The sequence below is a fragment of the Zootermopsis nevadensis genome, unplaced genomic scaffold (assembly GCF_977971745.1).
Source record: "Zootermopsis nevadensis isolate Lab colony 2312 unplaced genomic scaffold, Znev_1.0 Znev_ptg000037l, whole genome shotgun sequence".
NCBI lineage: Eukaryota > Metazoa > Arthropoda > Insecta > Blattodea > Termopsidae > Zootermopsis > Zootermopsis nevadensis.
The window spans coordinates 5,475,129-5,495,109 of NW_028259169.1; positions in this window are offsets into that span (position 1 = coordinate 5,475,129).

Here is a 19,981-nt window from a genome sequence, read left to right on the forward strand (position 1 = left end):
ATCTCCCGATCTATAGGCATCTGAGAGACAAACCTTATGTCACCTTGAGGGAACGCATATGTCAACTTCATGTCAGAGTCTCGTCAATGCATGTCCAAGGGTTTGGAGGGTAGAGACATTTAAATTTTTCGAGATTATTTGAAAGTCAATTTTTAAAAGGCTAATATCTCCCGATCTGTAGGCATCTGAGAGACAAACCTTATGTCACTTTGAGGGAACGCATATGTCAACTTCATGTCAGAGTCTCGTCAATGTATGTTCAAGGGTTTGGAGGATAGAGACATTTAAATTTTTAGAGATTATTTGAAAGTCAATTTTTAAAAGGCAAATATCTCCCGATCTGTAGGCATCTGAGAGACAAACCTTATGTCACTTTGAGGGAACGTATATGTAAATGTCCTGTCAGAGTCACGTCAATGTATGTCCAAGGGTTTGGAGGATAGAGACATTTAAATTTTTAGAGATTATTCGAAAGTCAATTATTAAAAGGCAAATATCTCCCGATCTGTAGGAATCTGAGAGACGAAACGTATGTCTCTTAGAGGGAACGTATATGTCAACTTCATGTCAGAATCTCGTCAATGTATATCCAAGGGTTTGGAAGATAGAGACATTTTAATTTTTAGAGATTATTCGAAAGTCAATTATTAAAAGGCAAATATCTCCCGATCTGTAGGCTTCTGCGAGACAAACCTTATGTCACTTTGAAGGAACGCATATGTCAACTTCAAGTCAGAGTCTCGTCAATGTATGTCCAAGGGTTTGGACGATAGAGACATTTTAATTTTTCGAGATTATTTGAAAGTCAATTATTAAAAGGCAAATATCTCCCGATCTGTAGGCATCTGAGAGACAAACCTTATGTCACTTTGTGGGAACGCATATGTCAACTTCATGTCAGTGTCTCGTCAATGTATATCCAAGGGTTTGGAAGATAGAGACATTTGAATTTTTCGAGATTATTCGAAAGTGAATTATTAAAAGGCAAATATCTCCCGATCTGTAGGAATCTGAGAGACAAAACTAATGTCTCTTTGAGGGAACATATATGTCAACTTCCTGTCAGAGTCACGTCAATGTATGTCCAAGGGTTTGGAGGATAGAGACATTTAAATTCTTAGAGATTATTTGAAAGTCAATTTTAAAAAGGCAAATATCTCCCGATCTGTAGGAATCTGAGAGACAAGACTTATGTCACTTTGAGGGAACGTATATGTAAATGTCCTGTCAGAGTCACGTCTTTGTATGTCCAAGGGTTTGGAGGATAGAGACATTTTCATTTTTCGAGATTTTTCGAAAGTCAATTTTTAAAAGACAAATATTTCCCGATCTGTATTAATCTGAGAGACAAAACTTATGTCACTTTGAGGGAACGTATATGTCAACTTCATGTCATAGTCACGTCAATGTATGTCCAAGGGTTTGGTGGATAGAGACATTTTAATTTTTCGAGATTATTCGAAAGTCAATTTTTAAAAGGCAAATATCTCCCGATCTATAGGCATCTGAGAGACAAACCTTATGTCGCCTTGAGGGAACGCATATGTCAACTTCATGTCAGAGTCTCGTCAATGTATGTCCAAGGGTTTGGACGATAGAGATATTTTAATTTTTCGAGATTATTCGAAAGTCAATTTTTAAAGGCAAATATCTCCCGATCTGTAGGCATCTGAGAGACAAACCTTATGTCATTTTGAGGGAACGCATATGTCAACGTCATGTCAGAGTCTCGTCAATGTATGTTCAAGGGTTTGGAGGATAGAGACATTTTAATTTTTGAGATTATTCGAAAGTCAATTTTTAAAGGCAAATATCTCCCGATCTGTAGGAATCTGAGAGACAAAATTTATGTCACTTTGAGGGAACGCATATGTTAACTTGCTGTCAGAGGCACGTCAGTGTATGTCCAACGGTTTGGAGGATAGAAACATTTAAATTTTTAGAGATTATTTGAAAGTCATTTTTTAAAAGGCAAATATCTCCCGATCTGTAGGAATCTGAGAGACAAAACTTATGTCACCTTGCGGGAACGTATATGTAAATGTACTGTCAGAGTCACGTCAATGTATGTCCAAGAGTTTGGAGGATAGAGACATTTTAATTTTACGAGATTATTCGAAAGTCAATTTTTAAAAGGCAAATATCTCCCGATCTGTAGGCATCTGAGAGATAAACCTTATGTCACTTTGAGGTAACGTATATGTCAACTACATGTCAGAGTCTCGTCAAAGTATGTCCAAACGTTTGGAGGATAGAGACATTTGAATTTTTCGAGATTATTCGAAAGTCAATTTTTAAAGGCAAATATCTCCCGATCTGTAGGCATCTGAGAGACAAAACGTATGTCACTTTGAGAGAACGAAAATACCAACTTCATGTCAGAGTCTCGTCAATATATGTCCAAGGGTTTGGAGGATAGAGACATTTAAATTGTTCGTGATTATTCGAAAGTCAATTTTTGAAAAGGCAAATATCTCCCGATCTGTAGGAATCTGAGAGACAAAACTTATGTCACTTTGAGGGAACGTATATGTCAACTTCATGTCACAGTCACGTCAATGTATGTCCAAGGGTTTGGAGGATAGAGACATTTTCATTTTTCGAGATTATTCGAAAGTCAATTTTTGAAAAGGCAAATATCTCCCGATCTGTATTAATCTGAGAGACAAAACTTATGTCACTTTCAGGGAACGCATATGTCAACTTCATGTCAGAGTCTCGTCAATGTATTTCCAAGGTTTTGGACGATAGAGACATTTAAATTTTTCGAGATTATTCGAAAGTCAACTTTAAAAGGCAAATATCTGCCGATCTATAGGTATCTGAGAAACAAACCTTATGTCACTTTGAGGGAACGCATATGTCAACTTCATGTCAGAGTCTCGTCAATGCATGTCCAAGGGTTTGGAGGATAGAGACATTTTAATTTTTCGAGATTATTGGAAAGTCAATTTTTGAAAGGGCATATATCTCCCGATCTGTATTAATCTGAGAGACAAAACTTATGTCACTTTGAGGGAACGTATATGTCAACTTAATGTCATAGTCACGTCAATGTATGTCGAAGAATTTGGAGGAAAGAGACATTTTAATTTTTCGAGATTATTCGAAAGTCAATTTTAAAAGACAAATATCTCCCGATATGTTGGAATCTGAGAGACAAACCTTATGTCACTTTGAGGGAACGTATATGTCAACTTCCTGTCAGAGTCACGTCAATGTATGTCCAAGGGTTTGGAGGATACAGACATTTTCATTTTTCGAGATTATTCGAAAGTCAATTTTTGAAAAGGCAAATATCTCCCGATCTGTATTAATCTGAGAGACAAAACTTATGTCACTTTCAGGGAACGCATGTGTCAACTTCATGTCAGAGTCTCGTCAATGTATTTCCAAGGTTTTGGACGATAGAGACATTTAAATTTTTCGAGATTATTCGAAAGTCAACTTTAAAAGGCAAATATCTGCCGATCTATAGGTATCTGAGAAACAAACCTTATGTCACTTTGAGGGAACGCATATGTCAACTTCATGTCAGAGTCTCGTCAATGTATGTCCAAGGGTTTGGAGGATACAGACATTTAAATTTTTAGAGATTATTCGAAAGTCAATTTTTGAAAAGGCAAATATTTCCCGATCTGTATTAATCTGAGAGACAAAACATATGTCACTTTGAGGGAACGCATATGTCAACTTCATGTCAGAGTCTCGTCAATGTATGTCCAAGGGTTTGGAGGATAGAGACATTTTAATTTTTCGAGATTATTCGAAAGTCAATTTTTAAAAGGCAAATATCTCCCGCTCTGTAGGATTCTGAGAGACAAAACTAATGCCACTTTGAGGGAACGTATATGTCAACTACATGTCAGAGTCTCGTCAAAGTATGTCCAAACTTTTGGAGGATAGAGACATTTGAATTTTTCGAGATTATTTGAAAGTCAATTTTTAAAGGCAAATATCTCCCGATCTGTAGGCATCTGAGAGACAAAACGTATGTCACTTTGAGAGAACGAAAATATCAACTTCATGTCAGAGTCTCGTCAATATATGTCCAAGGGTTTGGAGGATAGAGACATTTTAATTTTTCGTGATTATTCGAAAGTCAATTTTTGAAAAGGCAAATATCTCCCGATCTGTAGGAATCTGAGAGACAAAACTTATGTCACTTTGAGGGAACGTATATGTCAACTTCATGTCACAGTCACGTCAATTTATGTCCAAGGGTTTGAAGGATACAGACATTTAAATTTTTAGAGATTATTCGAAAGTCAATTATAAAAAGGCAAATATCTCCCGATCTGTAGGAATGTGAGAGACAAAACTTATGTCACTTTGAGGGAACGTATATGTCAACTTCCTGTCAGAGTCACGTCAATGTATGTCCAAGGGTTTGGAGGATAGAGACATTTAAATTTTTAGAGATTATTCGAAAGTCAATTATTAAAAGGCAAATATCTCCCGATCTGTAAAAATCTGAGAGACAAAACTTATGTCACTTAGAGGGAACGTATATGTCAACTTCATGTCAGAATCTCGTCAATGTATGTCCAAGGGTTTGGACGATAGAGACATTAAAACTTTTCGAGATTATTCGAAAGTCAATTTTTAAAAGGCAAATATCTCCCGATCTGTAGGAATTTGAGAGACAAAACTTATGTCACTTTGAGGAAACATATATGTCAACTTCCTGTCAGAGTTTGGCAATGTATGTCCAAGGGTTTGGAGGATAGAGACATTCAATGTTTAAAAGGCAAATATCTCCCGATCTGTAGGAATCTGAGATACAAACCTTATGTCACTTTGAGGGAACGTATATGTAAATGTCCTGTCAGAGTCACGTCAATGTATGTCCAAGGGTTTGGAGGATAGAGACATTTTCATTTTACGAGATTATTCGAAAGTCAATTTTTAAAAGGCAAATATCTCCCGATCTGTAGGAACCTGAGAGACAAAACTTATGTCACTTTGAGGGAACGTATATGTCAACTTCATGTCAGAGTCTCGTCAATGTATGTCCAAGGATTTGGGCGATAGAGACATTTTAATTTTTCGAGATTATTTGAAAGTAAATTTTTAAAAGGCAAATATGTCCCGATCTGTAGGCATCTGCGAGACAAACCTTATGTCACTTTGAGGGAACGCATATGTCAACTTCATGTCAGAGTCTCGTCAATGCATGTCCAAGGGTTTGGGCGATAGAGACATTTTAATTTTTCGAGATTATATGAAAGTCAATTTTTAAAAGGCAAATATCTCCCGATCTGTAGGCATCTGAGAGACAAACCTTATGTCACTTTGAGAGAACGCATATGTCAACTTCATGTCAGAATCTCGTCAATGTATGTCCAAGGGTTTGGAGGATAGAGACGTTTTAATTTTTCGAGATTGTTCGAAAGTGAATTATTAAAAGGCAAATATCTCCCGATCTGTAGGAATCTGAGAGACAAAACTAATGTCACTTTGAGGGAACATATATGTAAACTTCCTGTCAGAGTCACGTCAATGTATGTCCAAGGGTTTGGAGGATAGAGACATTTGAATTTTTCGAGATTATTCGAAAGTCAATTTTTAAAGGCAAATATCTCCCGATCTGTAGGCATCTGAGAGACAAAACGAATGTCACTTTGAGAGAACGGAATTATCAACTTCATGTCAGAGTCTCGTCAATATATGTCCAAGGGTTTGGAGGATAGAGACATTTTAATTTTTCGTGATTATTCGAAAGTCAATTTTTGAAAAGGCAAATATCTCCCGATCTGTAGGAATCTGAGAGACAAAACTTATGTCACTTTGAGGGAACGTATATGTCAACTTTATATCACAGTCACGTCAATTTATGTCCAAGGGTTTGAAGGATACAGACATTTAAATTTTTAGAGATTATTCGAAAGTCAATTATTAAAAGGCAAATATCTCCCGATCTGTAGGAATGTGAGAGACAAAACTTATGTCACTTTGAGGGAACGTATATGTCAACTTCCTGTCAGAGTCACGTCAATGTATGTCCAAGGGTTTGGAGGATAGAGACATTTAAATTTTTAGAGATTATTCGAAAGTCAATTTTTAAAAGGCAAATATCTCCCGATCTGTAGGAATCTGAGAGACACACCTTATGTCACTTAGAAAGAACGTATATGTCAACTTCATGTCAGAATCTCGTCATTGTATGTCAAAGGGTTTGGACGATAGCGACATTTTAATTTTTCGAGATTATTCGAAAGTCAATTTTTAAAGGCAAATATCTCCCGATCTGTAGGCATATGAGAGACAATCCTTATGGCACTATGAGTGAACGCATATGTCAACTGCATGTCAGAGTCTCGTCAATGTATGTCCAAGGGTTTGGACGATAGAGACATTATAATTTTTCGAGATTATTTGGAAGTGAATTATTTAAAGGCAAATATCTCCCGATGCGTAGGAATCTGAGAGACAAACCTTATGTCACTTAGAGGGAACGTATATGTCAACTTCATGTCAGAATCTCGTCAATGTATGTCCAAGGGTTTGGACGATAGAAACATTAAAACTTTTCGAGATTATTCGAAAGTGAATTAATAAAAGGCAAATATCTCCCGATCTGTATTATTCTGAGAGACAAAACGTATGTCACTTTGAGGGAACGAAAATATCAACTTCATGTCAGAGTCTCGTCAATATATGTGCAAGGGTTTGGAGGATAGAGACATTTTAATTTTTCGTGATTATTCGAAAGTCAATTTTTGAAAAGGCAAATATCTCCCGATCTGTAGGAATCTGAGAGACAAAACTTATGTCACTTTGAGGGAACGTATATGTCAACTTCATGTCACAGTCACGTCAATGTAGGTGCAAGGGTGTGGAGGATAGAGACATTTAAATTTTTAGAGATTATTCGAAAGTCAATTCTCAAAAAGGCAAATATCTCCCGATCTGTAGGAATCTGAGAGACAAAATTCATGTCACTTTGTGGGATCGTATATGTCAACTTCATGTCAGAATCTCGTCAATGTATGTCCAAGGGTTTGGACGATAGAGACATTTAAATTTTTAGAAATTATTCGAAAGTCAATTTTTAAAAGGCAAATATCTCCCGATCTGTAGGAATTTGAGAGACAAAACTTATGTCACTTTGAGGGAACATATATGTCAACTTCCTGTCAGAGTTTTGTCAATGTATGTCCAAGGGTTTGGAGGATAGAGACATTTAATTTTTAGAGATTATTCGAAAGTCAATTTTTAAAAGGCAAATATCTCCCGATCTGTAGGAATCTGAGATACAAACCTTATGTCACTTTGAGGGAACGTATATGTAAATGTCCTGTCAGAATCTCGTCAATGTATGTCCAAGGGTTTAAAGGATAGAGACATTTTCATTTTACGACATTATTCGAAAGTCAATTATTAAAAGGCAAATATCTCCCGATCTGTAGGAACCTGAGAGACAAAACTTATGTCACTTTGAGGGAACGTATATGTCAACTTCATGTCAGAGTCTCGTCAATGTATGTCCAAGGATTTGGGCGATAGAGACATTTCAATTTTTCGAGATTATTTGAAAGTCAATTTTTAAAAGGCAAATATGTCCCGATCTGTAGGCATCTGCGAGACAAACCTTATGTCACTTTGAGGGAACGCATATGTCAACTTCATGTCAGAGTCTCGTCAATGTATGTCCAAGGGTTTGGGCGATAGAGACATTTTAATTTTTCGAGATTATTTGAAAGTCAATTTTTAAAAGGCAAATATCTCCCGATCTGTAGACATCTTTGAGACAAACCTTATGTCACTTTGAGAGAACGCATATGTCAACTTCATGTCAGAATCTCGTCAATGTATGTCCAAGGGTTTGGAGGATAGAGACGTTTTAATTATTCGAGATTGTTCGAAAGTGAATTTTTGAAAAGGCAAATATCTCCCGATCTGTAGGAATCTGAGAGACAAAACTAATGTCACTTTGAGGGAACATATATGTAAACTTCCTGTCAGAGTCACGTCATTGTATGTCCAAGGGTTTGGAGGATAGAGACATTTAAATTTTTAGAGATTATTCGAAAGTCAATTTTTAAAGGCAAATATCTTCAGATCTGTAGGAATCTGAGAGACAAAACGTATGTCACTTTGAGGGAACATATATGTCAACTTCATGTCAGAGTCACGGCAATGTATGTCCAAGGGTTTGGAGGATAGAGACATTTAATTTTTCGAGATTATTCGAAAGTCAATTTTTAAAAGGCAAATATGTCCCGATCTGTAGAAATCTGAGAGACAAAACTAATATCTCTCTGAGGGAACGTATATGTAAATGTCCTGTCAGAGTCACGTCAATGTATGTCCAAGGGTTTGGAGGATAGAGACATTTTAATTTTACGAGATTATTTGAAAGTCAATTATTAAAAGGCAAATATCTCCCGATCTGGAGGCATCTGAGAGACAAACCTTATGTAACTTTGAGGGAACGCATATGTCAACTTCATGTCAGTGTCTCGTCAATGTATGTCCAAAGTTTGGAGGATAGAGACATTTTAATTTTTCGAGATTATTCGAAAGTCAATTTTTGAAAAGGCAAATATCTCCCGATCTGTATTAATATGAGAGACAAAACTTATGTCACTTTGAGGGAACGTATATGTCAACATCATGTCATAATCACGTCAATGTATGTCGAAGGGTCTGGAGGATAGAGACATTTAAATTTTTAGAGATTATTTGAAAGTCAATTTTTAAAAGGCAAATATCTCCCGATCTGTAGGTATCTGAAAGACAAAACTTATGTCACTTTGAGGGAACGTATATGTCAAATTCCTTTCAGAGTCTCGTCAATGTATGTCCAAGGGTTTGGAGGATAGAGACATTTAAATTTTTAGAGATTATTTGAAAGTCAATTATTAAAAGGCAAATATCTCCCGATCTGTAGGAATCTGAGAGACAAAACTTATGTCACTTTGAAGGAACGTATATGGCAACTTCCTGTCAGAATCTCGTCAAGGTATGTCCAAGGGTTTGGACTATAGAGACATTTTAATTTTTCGAGAGTATTCGAAAGTCAATTTTTAAAAGGCAAATATGTCCCGATCTGTAGGCATCTGAGAGACAAACCTTATATCTCTTTGAGGGAACGCATATGTCAACTTCATGTCAGAGTCTCGTCAATGTATGTCCAAGGGTTTGGGCGATAGAGACATTTTAATCTTTCGAGATTATTTGAAAGTCAATTTTTAAAAGGCAAATATCTCCCGATCTGTATTCATCTGAGAGACAAACCTTATGTCGCTTTGAGGGAACGCATATGTCAACTTCATGTCAGAGTCTCGTCAATGTATGTCCAAGGGTTTGGATTATAGAGACATTTTAATTTTTCGAGATTATTCGAAAGTGAATTATTAAAAGGCAAATATCTCCTGATCTGTAGGAATCTGAGATACAAAGCTAATGTCACTTTGAGGTAACATATATGTCAACTTCCTGTCAGAGTCACGTCAATGTATGTCCAAGGGTTTGGAGGATAGAGACATTTTCATTTTACGAGTGTATTCGAAAGTCAATTTTTAGAAGGCAAATATCTCCCGATCTGTATTAACCTGAGAGACAAAACTTATGTCACTTTGAGGGAACGTATATGTCAACTTCATGTCAGAGTCTCGTCAATGTATGTCCAAGGGTTTGGACGATAGAGACATTTAAATTTTTCGAGATTATTTAAAGTCAATTATTAAAAGCCAAATATGTCCCGATCTGTAGGCATCTGCGAGACAAACCTTATGTCACCTTGAGGGAACGCATATGTCAACATCATGTCAGAGTCTCGTCAATGTATGTCCAAGGGTTTCGGCGATAGAGACATTTTAATTTTTCGAGATTACTTGAAAGTCAATTATTAAAAGGCAAATATCTCCCGATCTGTAGGCATCTGAGAGACAAACCTTATGTCACTTTGAGGGAACGCATATGTCAACTTCATGTCAGAATCACGTCAATGTATGTCCAAGGGTTTGGAGAATAGAGACATTTAAATTTTTAGAGATTATTCGAAAGTCAATTTTTAAAAGGCAAATATCTCCCGATCTGTAGGCATCTGAGAGACAAACCTTATGTCACTTTGAGGGAACGCATATGTCAACTTCCTGTCAGAGTCACGTCAATGTATGTCCAAGGGTTTGGACGATAGAGACATTTAAATTTTTCGAGATTATTTAAAGTCAATTATTAAAAGCCAAATATGTCCCGATCTGTAGGCATCTGCGAGACAAACCTTATGTCACCTTGAGGGAACGCATATGTCAACTTCCTGTCAGAGTCACGTCAATGTATGTCCAAGGGTTTGGAGGATAGAGACATTTAATTTTTCTAGTGTATTCGAAAGTCAATTTTTAAAAGGCAAATATCTCCCGATCTGTAGGAATCTGAGAAGCAAAACTTATGTCACCTTGAGGGAACGTATATGTAAATGTCCTGTCAGAGTCTCGTCAATGTATGTCCAAGGGTTTGGAGGATAGAGACATTTTAATTTTACGAGATTATTCGAAAGTCAATTTTTAAAAGGCAAATATCACCCGATCTGTAGGAATCTGAGAGACGAAACTTATGCCACTTTGAGGGAACGTATATGTCAACTACATGTCAGAGTCTCGTCAATGTATGTCCAAACGTTTGGAGGATAGAGACATTTGAATTTTTCGAGATTATTCGAAAGTAAATATTTAAAGGCAAATATCTCCCGATCTGTAGGCATCTGAGAGACAAAAAGTATGTCACTTTGAGGGAACGAATATATCAACTTCATGTCAGAGTCTCGTCAATATATGTCCAAGGGTTTGGAGGATAGAGACATTTTAATTTTTCGTGATTATTCGTAAGTCAATTTTTGAAAAGGCAAATATCTCCCGATCTGTAGGAACCTGAGAGACAAAACGTTAGTCACTTTGAGGGAACGTATATGTCAACTTCATGTCACAGTCACGACAATGTATGTCCAAGGGTTTGGAGGATAGAGACATTTAAATTTTTAGAGATTATTCGAAAGTCAATTCTTAAAAGGCAAATATCTCCCGATCTGTAGGAATGTGAGAGACAAAACTTATGTCACATTGAGGGAACGTATATGTAAACTTCCAGTCAGAGTCACGTCAATGTATGTCCAACGGTTTGGAGGATAGAGACATTTTAATTTTTCGAGATTATTCGAAAGTCACGTTGTGAAAAGGCAAATATCTCTCGATCTGTAGGAATCTGAGAGGCAAAACTTATGTCACTTTGAGGGAACGCATACGTCATCGTCATGTCAGAGTCACGTCAATGTATGCCCAAGGGTTTGCAGGATACAGACATTTTAATTTTTCAGGGTTATTCGAAAGTCAATTATTCAGAGGCATATATCTCTCGATATGTAGGAATCTGAGAGACACAACTCATGTCACTATGAGGACATTTACATATCAACTTCATGTCAGAGTCACGACAATGTACGAAAAAGGGTTTGAAGGATAGACACATTTTAATTTTTCGAGATTATTCGAAAGGCAATTTTTAAAAGGCAAATATATCCCGATCTGTGGGCATCTGAGAGACAAACATTATGTCACTTTGAGGGAACGCATATATCAACTTCATGTCAGAGTCTCGTAAATGTATGTCCAAGGGTTTGGAGGATAGAGACATTTTAATTTTTCGATATTATTCGAAAGTCAATTTTTGTAAAGGCAAATATCTCCCGATCTGTATTAATATGAGAGACAAATCTTATGTCACTTTGAGGGAACGTATATGTCAACTTCCTGTCAGAGTCACGTCAATGTATGTCCAAGGGTTTAGAGGATAGAGACATTTAAATTTTTAGAGATTATTCGAAAGTCAATTTTTAAAAGGCAAATATCTCCCGATCTGTAGGAATCTGAGACACAAAACTTATGTCACTTAGAGGGAACGTATATGTCAACTTCATGTCAGAATCTCGTCAATGTATGTCCAAGGGTTTGGACGATAGAGACATTATAATTTTTCGAGATTATTCGAAAGTCAATTTTTAAAAGGCAAATATCTCCCGATCTGTAGGCATCTGAGAGACAAACCTTATGTCACTTTGAGGGAACGCATATGTCAACTTCATGTCAGAGTCTCGTCAATGTATGTCCAAGGATTTGAACGATAGAGACATTTAAATTTTTCGAGATTATTTAAAAGTCAATTATTAAAAGGCAAATATCTCCCGATCTGTAGGCATCTGAGAGACAAACCTTATGTCACTTTGAGGGAATGCATATGTCAACTTCATGTCAGAGTCTCGTCAATGTATGTCCAAGGCTTTGGGCGATAAACACATTTTAATTTTTCGAGATTATTCGAAAGTGAATTATTAAAAGGCAAATATCTCCCGATCTGTATTAATCTGAGAGACAAAACGTATGTCACTTTGAGATATGGAAAATATCAACTTCATGTCAGAGTCTCGTCAATATATGTGCAAGGGTTTGGAGGATAGAGACATTTTAATTTTTCGTGATTATTCGAAAGTCAATTTTTGAAAAGGCAAATATCTCCCGATCTGTAGGAATCTGAGAGACAAAACTTATGTCACTTTGAGGGAACGTATATGTCAACTTCATGTCACAGTCACGTCAATGTATGTCCAAGGGTTTGGAGGATAGAGACTTTTAAAATTTTAGAGATTATTCGAAAGTCAATTCTTAAAAGGCAAATATCTCCCGATCTGTGGGAATCTGAGAGACAAAACTTATGTCACTTTGTGGGAACGTATATGTCAACTTCATGTGAGAATCTCGTCAAGGTATGTCCGAGGGTTTCGACGATAGAGACATTTAAATTTTTAGAGATTATTCGAAAGTAAATTTTTAAAAGGCAAATATCTCCCGATCTGTAGGAATCTGAGAGACAAAACATATATCACTTTGAGGGAACGTATATGTAAACGTCCTGTCGGAGTCACGTCAATGTATGTTGAAGGGTTTGGAGGATAGAGACATTTATATTTTTAGAGATTATTCGAAAGTCAATTTTTAAAAGGCAAATATCTCCCGATCTGTAGGGATCTGAGAACCAAAACTTATGACACTTAGAGGGAACGTATATGTCAACTTCATGTCAGAATCTCGTTAATGTATGTCCAAGGGTTTGGACGATAGAGACATTTTAATTTTTCGAGATTATTGGAAAGTCAATTTTTAAAAAGCAAATATCTCCCGATCTGTATTAATCTGAGAGACAAAACTTATGTCACTTTGAGGGAACGTATATGTCAACTTCCTATCATAGTCACGTCCATGTATGTCGAAGGGTTTGGAGGATAGAGACATTTAAATTTTTAGAGATTATTCGAAAGTCAATTTTTAAAGGCAAATATCTCTCGATCTATAGGAATCTGAGAGAAAACTTATGTCACTTAGAGGGAACGTATATGTCAACTTCATGTCAGAATCTCGTCAATGTATGTCCAAGGGTTTGGACGATAGAGACATTATAATTTTTCGAGATTATTCGAAATTCAATTTTTAAAAGGCAAATATCTCCCGATCTGTAGGCATCTGAGAGACAAACCTTATGTCACTTTGAGGGAACGCATATGTCAACTTCATGTCAGAATCTCGTCAATGTATGTCCAAGGGTTTGGACGATAGAGACATTAAATTTTTCGAGATTATTCGAAAGTCAATTTTTAAAAGGCAAATATCTCCCGATCTGTAGGCATCTGAGAGACAAAAGTATGTCACTTTGAGGGAACGAATATATCAACTTCATGTCAGAGTCTCGTCAATATATGTCCAAGGGTTTGGAGGATAGAGACATTTTAATTTTTCGTGATTATTCGTAAGTCAATTTTTGAAAAGGCAAATATCTCCCGATCTGTAGGAACCTGAGAGACAAAACGTAAGTCACTTTGAGAGAACGTATATGTCAACTTCATGTCACAGTCACGTCAATGTATGTCCAAGGGTTTGGAGGATAGAGACATTTAAATTTTTAGAGATTATTCGAAAGTCAATTCTTAAAAGGCAAATATCTCCCGATCTGTAGGAATGTGAGAGACAAAACTTATGTCACATTGAGGGAACGTATATGTAAACTTCCAGTCAGAGTCACGTCAATGTATGTCCAACGGTTTGGAGGATAGAGACATTTTAATTTTTCGAGATTATTCGAAAGTCAAGTTGTGAAAAGGCAAATATCTCCCGATCTGTAGGAATCTGAGAGACAAAACTTATGTCACTTTGAGGGAACGCATACGTCATCGTCATGTCAGAGTCACGTCAATGTATGCCCAAGGGTTTGCAGGATACAGACATTTTAATTTTTCAGGGTTATTCGAAAGTCAATTATTCAGAGGCATATATCTCTCGATATGTAGGAATCTGAGAGACACAACTCATGTCACTATGAGGACATTTACATATCAACTTCATGTCAGAGTCACGACAATGTACGAAAAAGGGTTTGAAGGATAGACACATTTTAATTTTTCGAGATTATTCGAAAGTCAATTTTTAAAAGGCAAATATCTCCCGATCTGTGGGCATCTGAGAGACAAACATTATGTCACTTTCAGGGAACGCATATGTCAACTTGATGTCAGAGTCTCGTAAATGTATGTCCAAGGGTTTGGGGGATAGAGACATTTTAATTTTTCGATATTATTCGAAAGTCAATTTTTAAAAGGCGTATATCTCCCGATCTGTAGGCATCTGAGAGACAAACCTTATGTCACTTTGAGGGAACGCATATGTCAACTTCATGTCAGAGTCTCGTCAATGTATGTCCAAGGATTTGGACGATAGAGACATTTAAATTTTTCGAGATTATTTGAAAGTCAATTATTAAAAGGCAAATATCTCCCGATCTGTAGGCATCTGAGAGACAAACCTTATGTCACTTTGAGGGAACGCATATGTCAACTTCATGTCAGAGTCTCGTCAATGTATGTCCAAGGCTTTGTGCGATAAACACATTTTAATTTTTCGAGATTATTCGAAAGTGAATTATTAAAAGGCAAATATCTCCCGATCTGTATTAATCTGAGAGACAAAACGTATGTCACTTTGAGATAAGGAAAATATCAAATTCATGTCAGAGTCTCGTCAATATATGTGCAAGGGTTTGGAGGATAGAGACATTTTAATTCTTCGTGATTATTCGAACGTCAATTTTTGAAAAGGCAAATATCTCCCGATCTGTAGGAATCTTGGAGACAAAACTTATGTCACTTTGAGGGAACGTATATGTCAACTTCCTGTCATAGTCACGTCAATGTATGTAGAAGGGTTTGGAGGATAGAGACATTTAAATTTTTAGAGATTATTCGAAAGTCAATTTTTAAAGGCAAATATCTCTCGATCTATAGGAATCTGAGAGACAAAACTTATGTCACTTCTGGGAACATATATGTCAACTTTCTGTCAGAGTCACGTCAATGTATGTACAAGGGTTTGGAGGATAGAGACATTTAAATGTTTAGAGATTATTCGAAAGTCAATTTTTAAAAGGCAAATATCTCCCGATCTGTAGGAATCTGAGAGACAAACCTTATGTCACTTTGAGGGAACGCATATGTCAACTTCATGTCAGAGTCTCGTCAATGTATGACCAAGGGTTTGGGCGATAGAGACATTTTAATTTTTCGAGATTATTTGAAAGTCAATTTTTAAAAGGCAAATATCTCCCGATCTGTGGGCATCTGAGAGACAAACCTTATGTCACTTTGAGGGAACGCATATGTCAACTTCATGTCAGAGTCTCGTCAATGTATGTCCAAGGGTTTGGAGTATAGAGACATTTTAATTTTTCGAGATTATTCGAAAGTCAATTTTTAAAGGCTAATATCTCCCGATCTGTAGGAATCTGAGAGACAAAACTAATGTCACTTTAAGGGAACACATATGTCAACTTCCTGTCAGAGTCACGTCAATGTATGTCCAAGGGTTTGGAGGATAGAGACATTTAAATTTTTAGAGATTATTCGAAAGTAAATTATTAAAATGCAAATATCTCCCGAGCTGTAGGAATTTGAGAGACAAAACTTATGCCACTTTGAGGGAACATATATGTCAACATCCTGTCAGAGTCACGTCAATGTATGTCCAAGGGTTTGGAGGATAGAGACATTTAATTTTTAGAGATTATTCGAAAGTCAATTTTTAAAAGGCAAATATCTCCCGATCTGTAGGATTCTGAGAGACAAAACGTATGTCACTTTGAGGGAACGTAAATGTAAATGTCCTGTCAGAGTCACGTCAATGTATTTCCAAGGGTTTGGAGGATAGAGACATTTTAATTTTACGAGATTATTCGAAAGTCAATTTTTAAAAGGCAAATATCTCCCGATCTGTAGGAACCTGAGAGACAAAACTTATGTCACTTTGAGGGAACGTATATGTCAACTTCATGTCGGAGTCTCGTCAATGTTTGTCCAAGGGTTTGGGCGATAGAGACATTTTAATTTTTCGAGATTATTTGAAAGTCAATTTTAAAAGGCAAATATGTCCCGATCTGTAGGCATCTGAGAGACAAACCTTATGTCACTTTGAGGGAACGCATATGTCAACTTCATGTCAGAGTCTCGTCAATGTATGTCCAAGGGTTTGGGCGATAGAGACATTTAAATTTTACGAGATTATTCGAAAGTCAATTTTTAAAAGGCAAATATCTCCCGATCTGTATTAATCTGAGAGACAAACCTTATGTCACTTTGAGGGAACGCATATGTCAACTTCATGTCAGAGTCTCGCCAATGTAGGTGCAAGGGTGTGGAGGATAGAGACATTTAAATTTTTAGAGATTATTCGAAATTCAATTCTCAAAAAGGCAAATATCTCCCGATCTGTAGGAATCTGAGAGACAAAACTTATGTCACATTGAGGGAACGTATATGTAAACTTCCAGTCAAAGTCACGTCAATGTATGTCCAAGGGTTTGGAGGATAAAGACATTTAAATTTTTCGAGATTATTCGAAAGTCAAGTTCTGAAAAGGCAAATATCTCCCGATCTGTAGGAATCTGAGAGACAAAACTTATGTCACTTTGAGGGAACATATATGTCAACTTCCTGTCAGAGTCACGGCAATGTATGTATAAGGGTTTGCAGGATACAGACATTTTAATTTTTCAGGGTTATTCGAAAGTCAATTATTCAGAGGCATATATCTCTCGATATGTAGGAATCTGAGAGACACAACTCATGTCACTATGAGGACATTTACATATCAACTTCATGTCAGAGTCACAACAATGTACGAAAAAGGGTTTGAAGGATAGAGACATTTGAATTTTTCGAGATTATTCGAAAGTCAATTTTTGAAAAGGCAAATATCTCCCGATCTGTATTAATCTGAGAGACAAACCTTATGTTACATTGAGGGAACGTATATGTCAACCTCATGTCAGAGTCACGTCAATGTATGTGCAAGGGTTTGGAGGATGCAGACATCTTAATTTTTCGAGATTATTCGAAAGTCAATTTTTCAAAAGGCAAATATCTCCCGATCTGTAGGAATCTGAGAGACAAAACTCATGTCACTTTGTGGGATCGTATATGTCAACTTCATGTCAGAATCTCGTCAATGTATGTCCAAGGGTTTGGACGATAGAGACATTTAAATTTTTAGAGATTATTCGAAAGTCAATTTTTAAAAGGCAAATATCTCCCGATCTGTAGGAATTTGAGAGACAAAACTTATGTCACTTTGAGGGAACATATATGTCAACTTCCTGTCAGAGTTTTGTCAATGTATGTCCAAGGGTTTGGAGGATAGAGACATTTAATTTTTAGAGATTATTCGAAAGTCAATTTTTCAAAGGCAAATATCTCCCGATCTGTAGGAATCTGAGATACAAACCTTATGTCACTTTGAGGGAACGTATATGTAAATGTCCTGTCAGAATCTCGTCAATGTATGTCCAAGGGTTTAAAGGATAGAGACATTTTCATTTTACGACATTATTCGAAAGTCAATTATTAAAAGGCAAATATCTCCCGATCTGTAGGAACCTGAGAGACAAAACTTATGTCACTTTGAGGGAACGTATATGTCAACTTCATGTCAGAGTCTCGTCAATGTATGTCCAAGGATTTGGGCGATAGAGACATTTCAATTTTTCGAGATTATTTGAAAGTCAATTTTTAAAAGGCAAATATGTCCCGATCTGTAGGCATCTGCGAGACAAACCTTATGTCACTTTGAGGGAACGCATATGTCAACTTCATGTCAGAGTCTCGTCAATGTATGTCCAAGGGTTTGGGCGATAGAGACATTTTAATTTTTCGAGATTATTTGAAAGTCAATTTTTAAAAGGCAAATATCTCCCGATCTGTAGACATCTTTGAGACAAACCTTATGTCACTTTGAGAGAACGCATATGTCAACTTCATGTCAGAATCTCGTCAATGTATGTCCAAGGGTTTGGAGGATAGAGACGTTTTAATTTTTCGAGATTGTTCGAAAGTGAATTATTAAAAGGCAAATATCTCCCGATCTGTAGGAATCTGAGAGACAAAACTAATGTCACTTTGAGGGAACATATATGTAAACTTCCTGTCAGAGTCACGTCATTGTATGTCCAAGGGTTTGGAGGATAGAGACATTTAAATTTTTAGAGATTATTCGAAAGTCAATTTTTAAAGGCAAATATCTCCAGATCTGTAGGAATCTGAGAGACAAAACGTATGTCACTTTGAGGGAACATATATGTCAACTTCATGTCAGAGTCACGGCAATGTATGTCCAAGGGTTTGGAGGATAGAGACATTTAATTTTTCGAGATTATTCGAAAGTCAATTTTTAAAAGGCAAATATGTCCCGATCTGTAGAAATCTGAGAGACAAAACTAATGTGTCTCTGAGGGAACGTATATGTAAATGTCCTGTCAGAGTCACGTCAATGTATGTCCAAGGGTTTGGAGGATAGAGACATTTTAATTTTACGAGATTATTCGAAAGTCAATTTTTAAAAGGCAAATATCTCCCGATCTGTAGGCATCTGAGAGACAAACCTTATGTCACTTTGAGGGAACGCATATGTCAACTTCATGTCATTGTCTCGTCAATGTATGTCCAAGGGTTTGGAGGATAGAGACATTTTAATTTTTCGAGATTATTCGAAAGTCAATTTTTGAAAAGGCAAATATCTCCCGATCTGTATTAATATGAGAGACAAAACTTATGTCACTTTGAGGGAACGTATATGTCAACTTCATGTCATAATCACGTCAATGTATGTCGAAGGGTCTGGAGGATAGAGACATTTAAATTTTTAGAGATTATTTGAAAGTCAATTTTTAAAAGGCAAATATCTCCCGATCTGTAGGAATCTGAAAGACAAAACTTATGTCACTTTGAGGGAACGTATATGTCAAATTCCTTTCAGAGTCACGTCAATGTATGTCCAAGGGTTTGGAGGATAGAGACATTTAAATTTTTAGAGATTATTTGAAAGTCAATTATTAAAAGGCAAATATCTCCCGATCTGTAGGAATCTGAGAGACAAAACTTATGTCACTTTGAGGGAACGTATATGGCAACTTCCTGTCAGAATCTCGTCAAGGTATGTCCAAGGGTTTGGACTATAGAGACATTTTAATTTTTCGAGATTATTCGAAAGTCAATTTTTAAAAGGCAAATATGTCCCGATCTGTAGGCATCTGAGAGACAAAAAGTATGTCACTTTGAGGGAACGAATATATCAACTTCATGTCAGAGTCTCGTCAATATATGTCCAAGTGTTTGGAGGATAGAGATATTTTAATTTTTCGTGATTATTCGTAAGTCAATTTTTGAAAAGGCAAATATCTCCCGATCTGTAGGAACCTGAGAGACAAAACGTAAGTCACTTTGAGGGAACGTATATGTCAACTTCATGTCACAGTCACGTCAATGTATGTCCAAGGGTTTGGAGGATAGAGACATTTAAATTTTTAGAGATTATTCGAAAGTCAATTTTTAAAAGGCAAATATCTCCCGATCTGTAGGAATGTGAGAGACAAAACTTATGTCACATTGAGG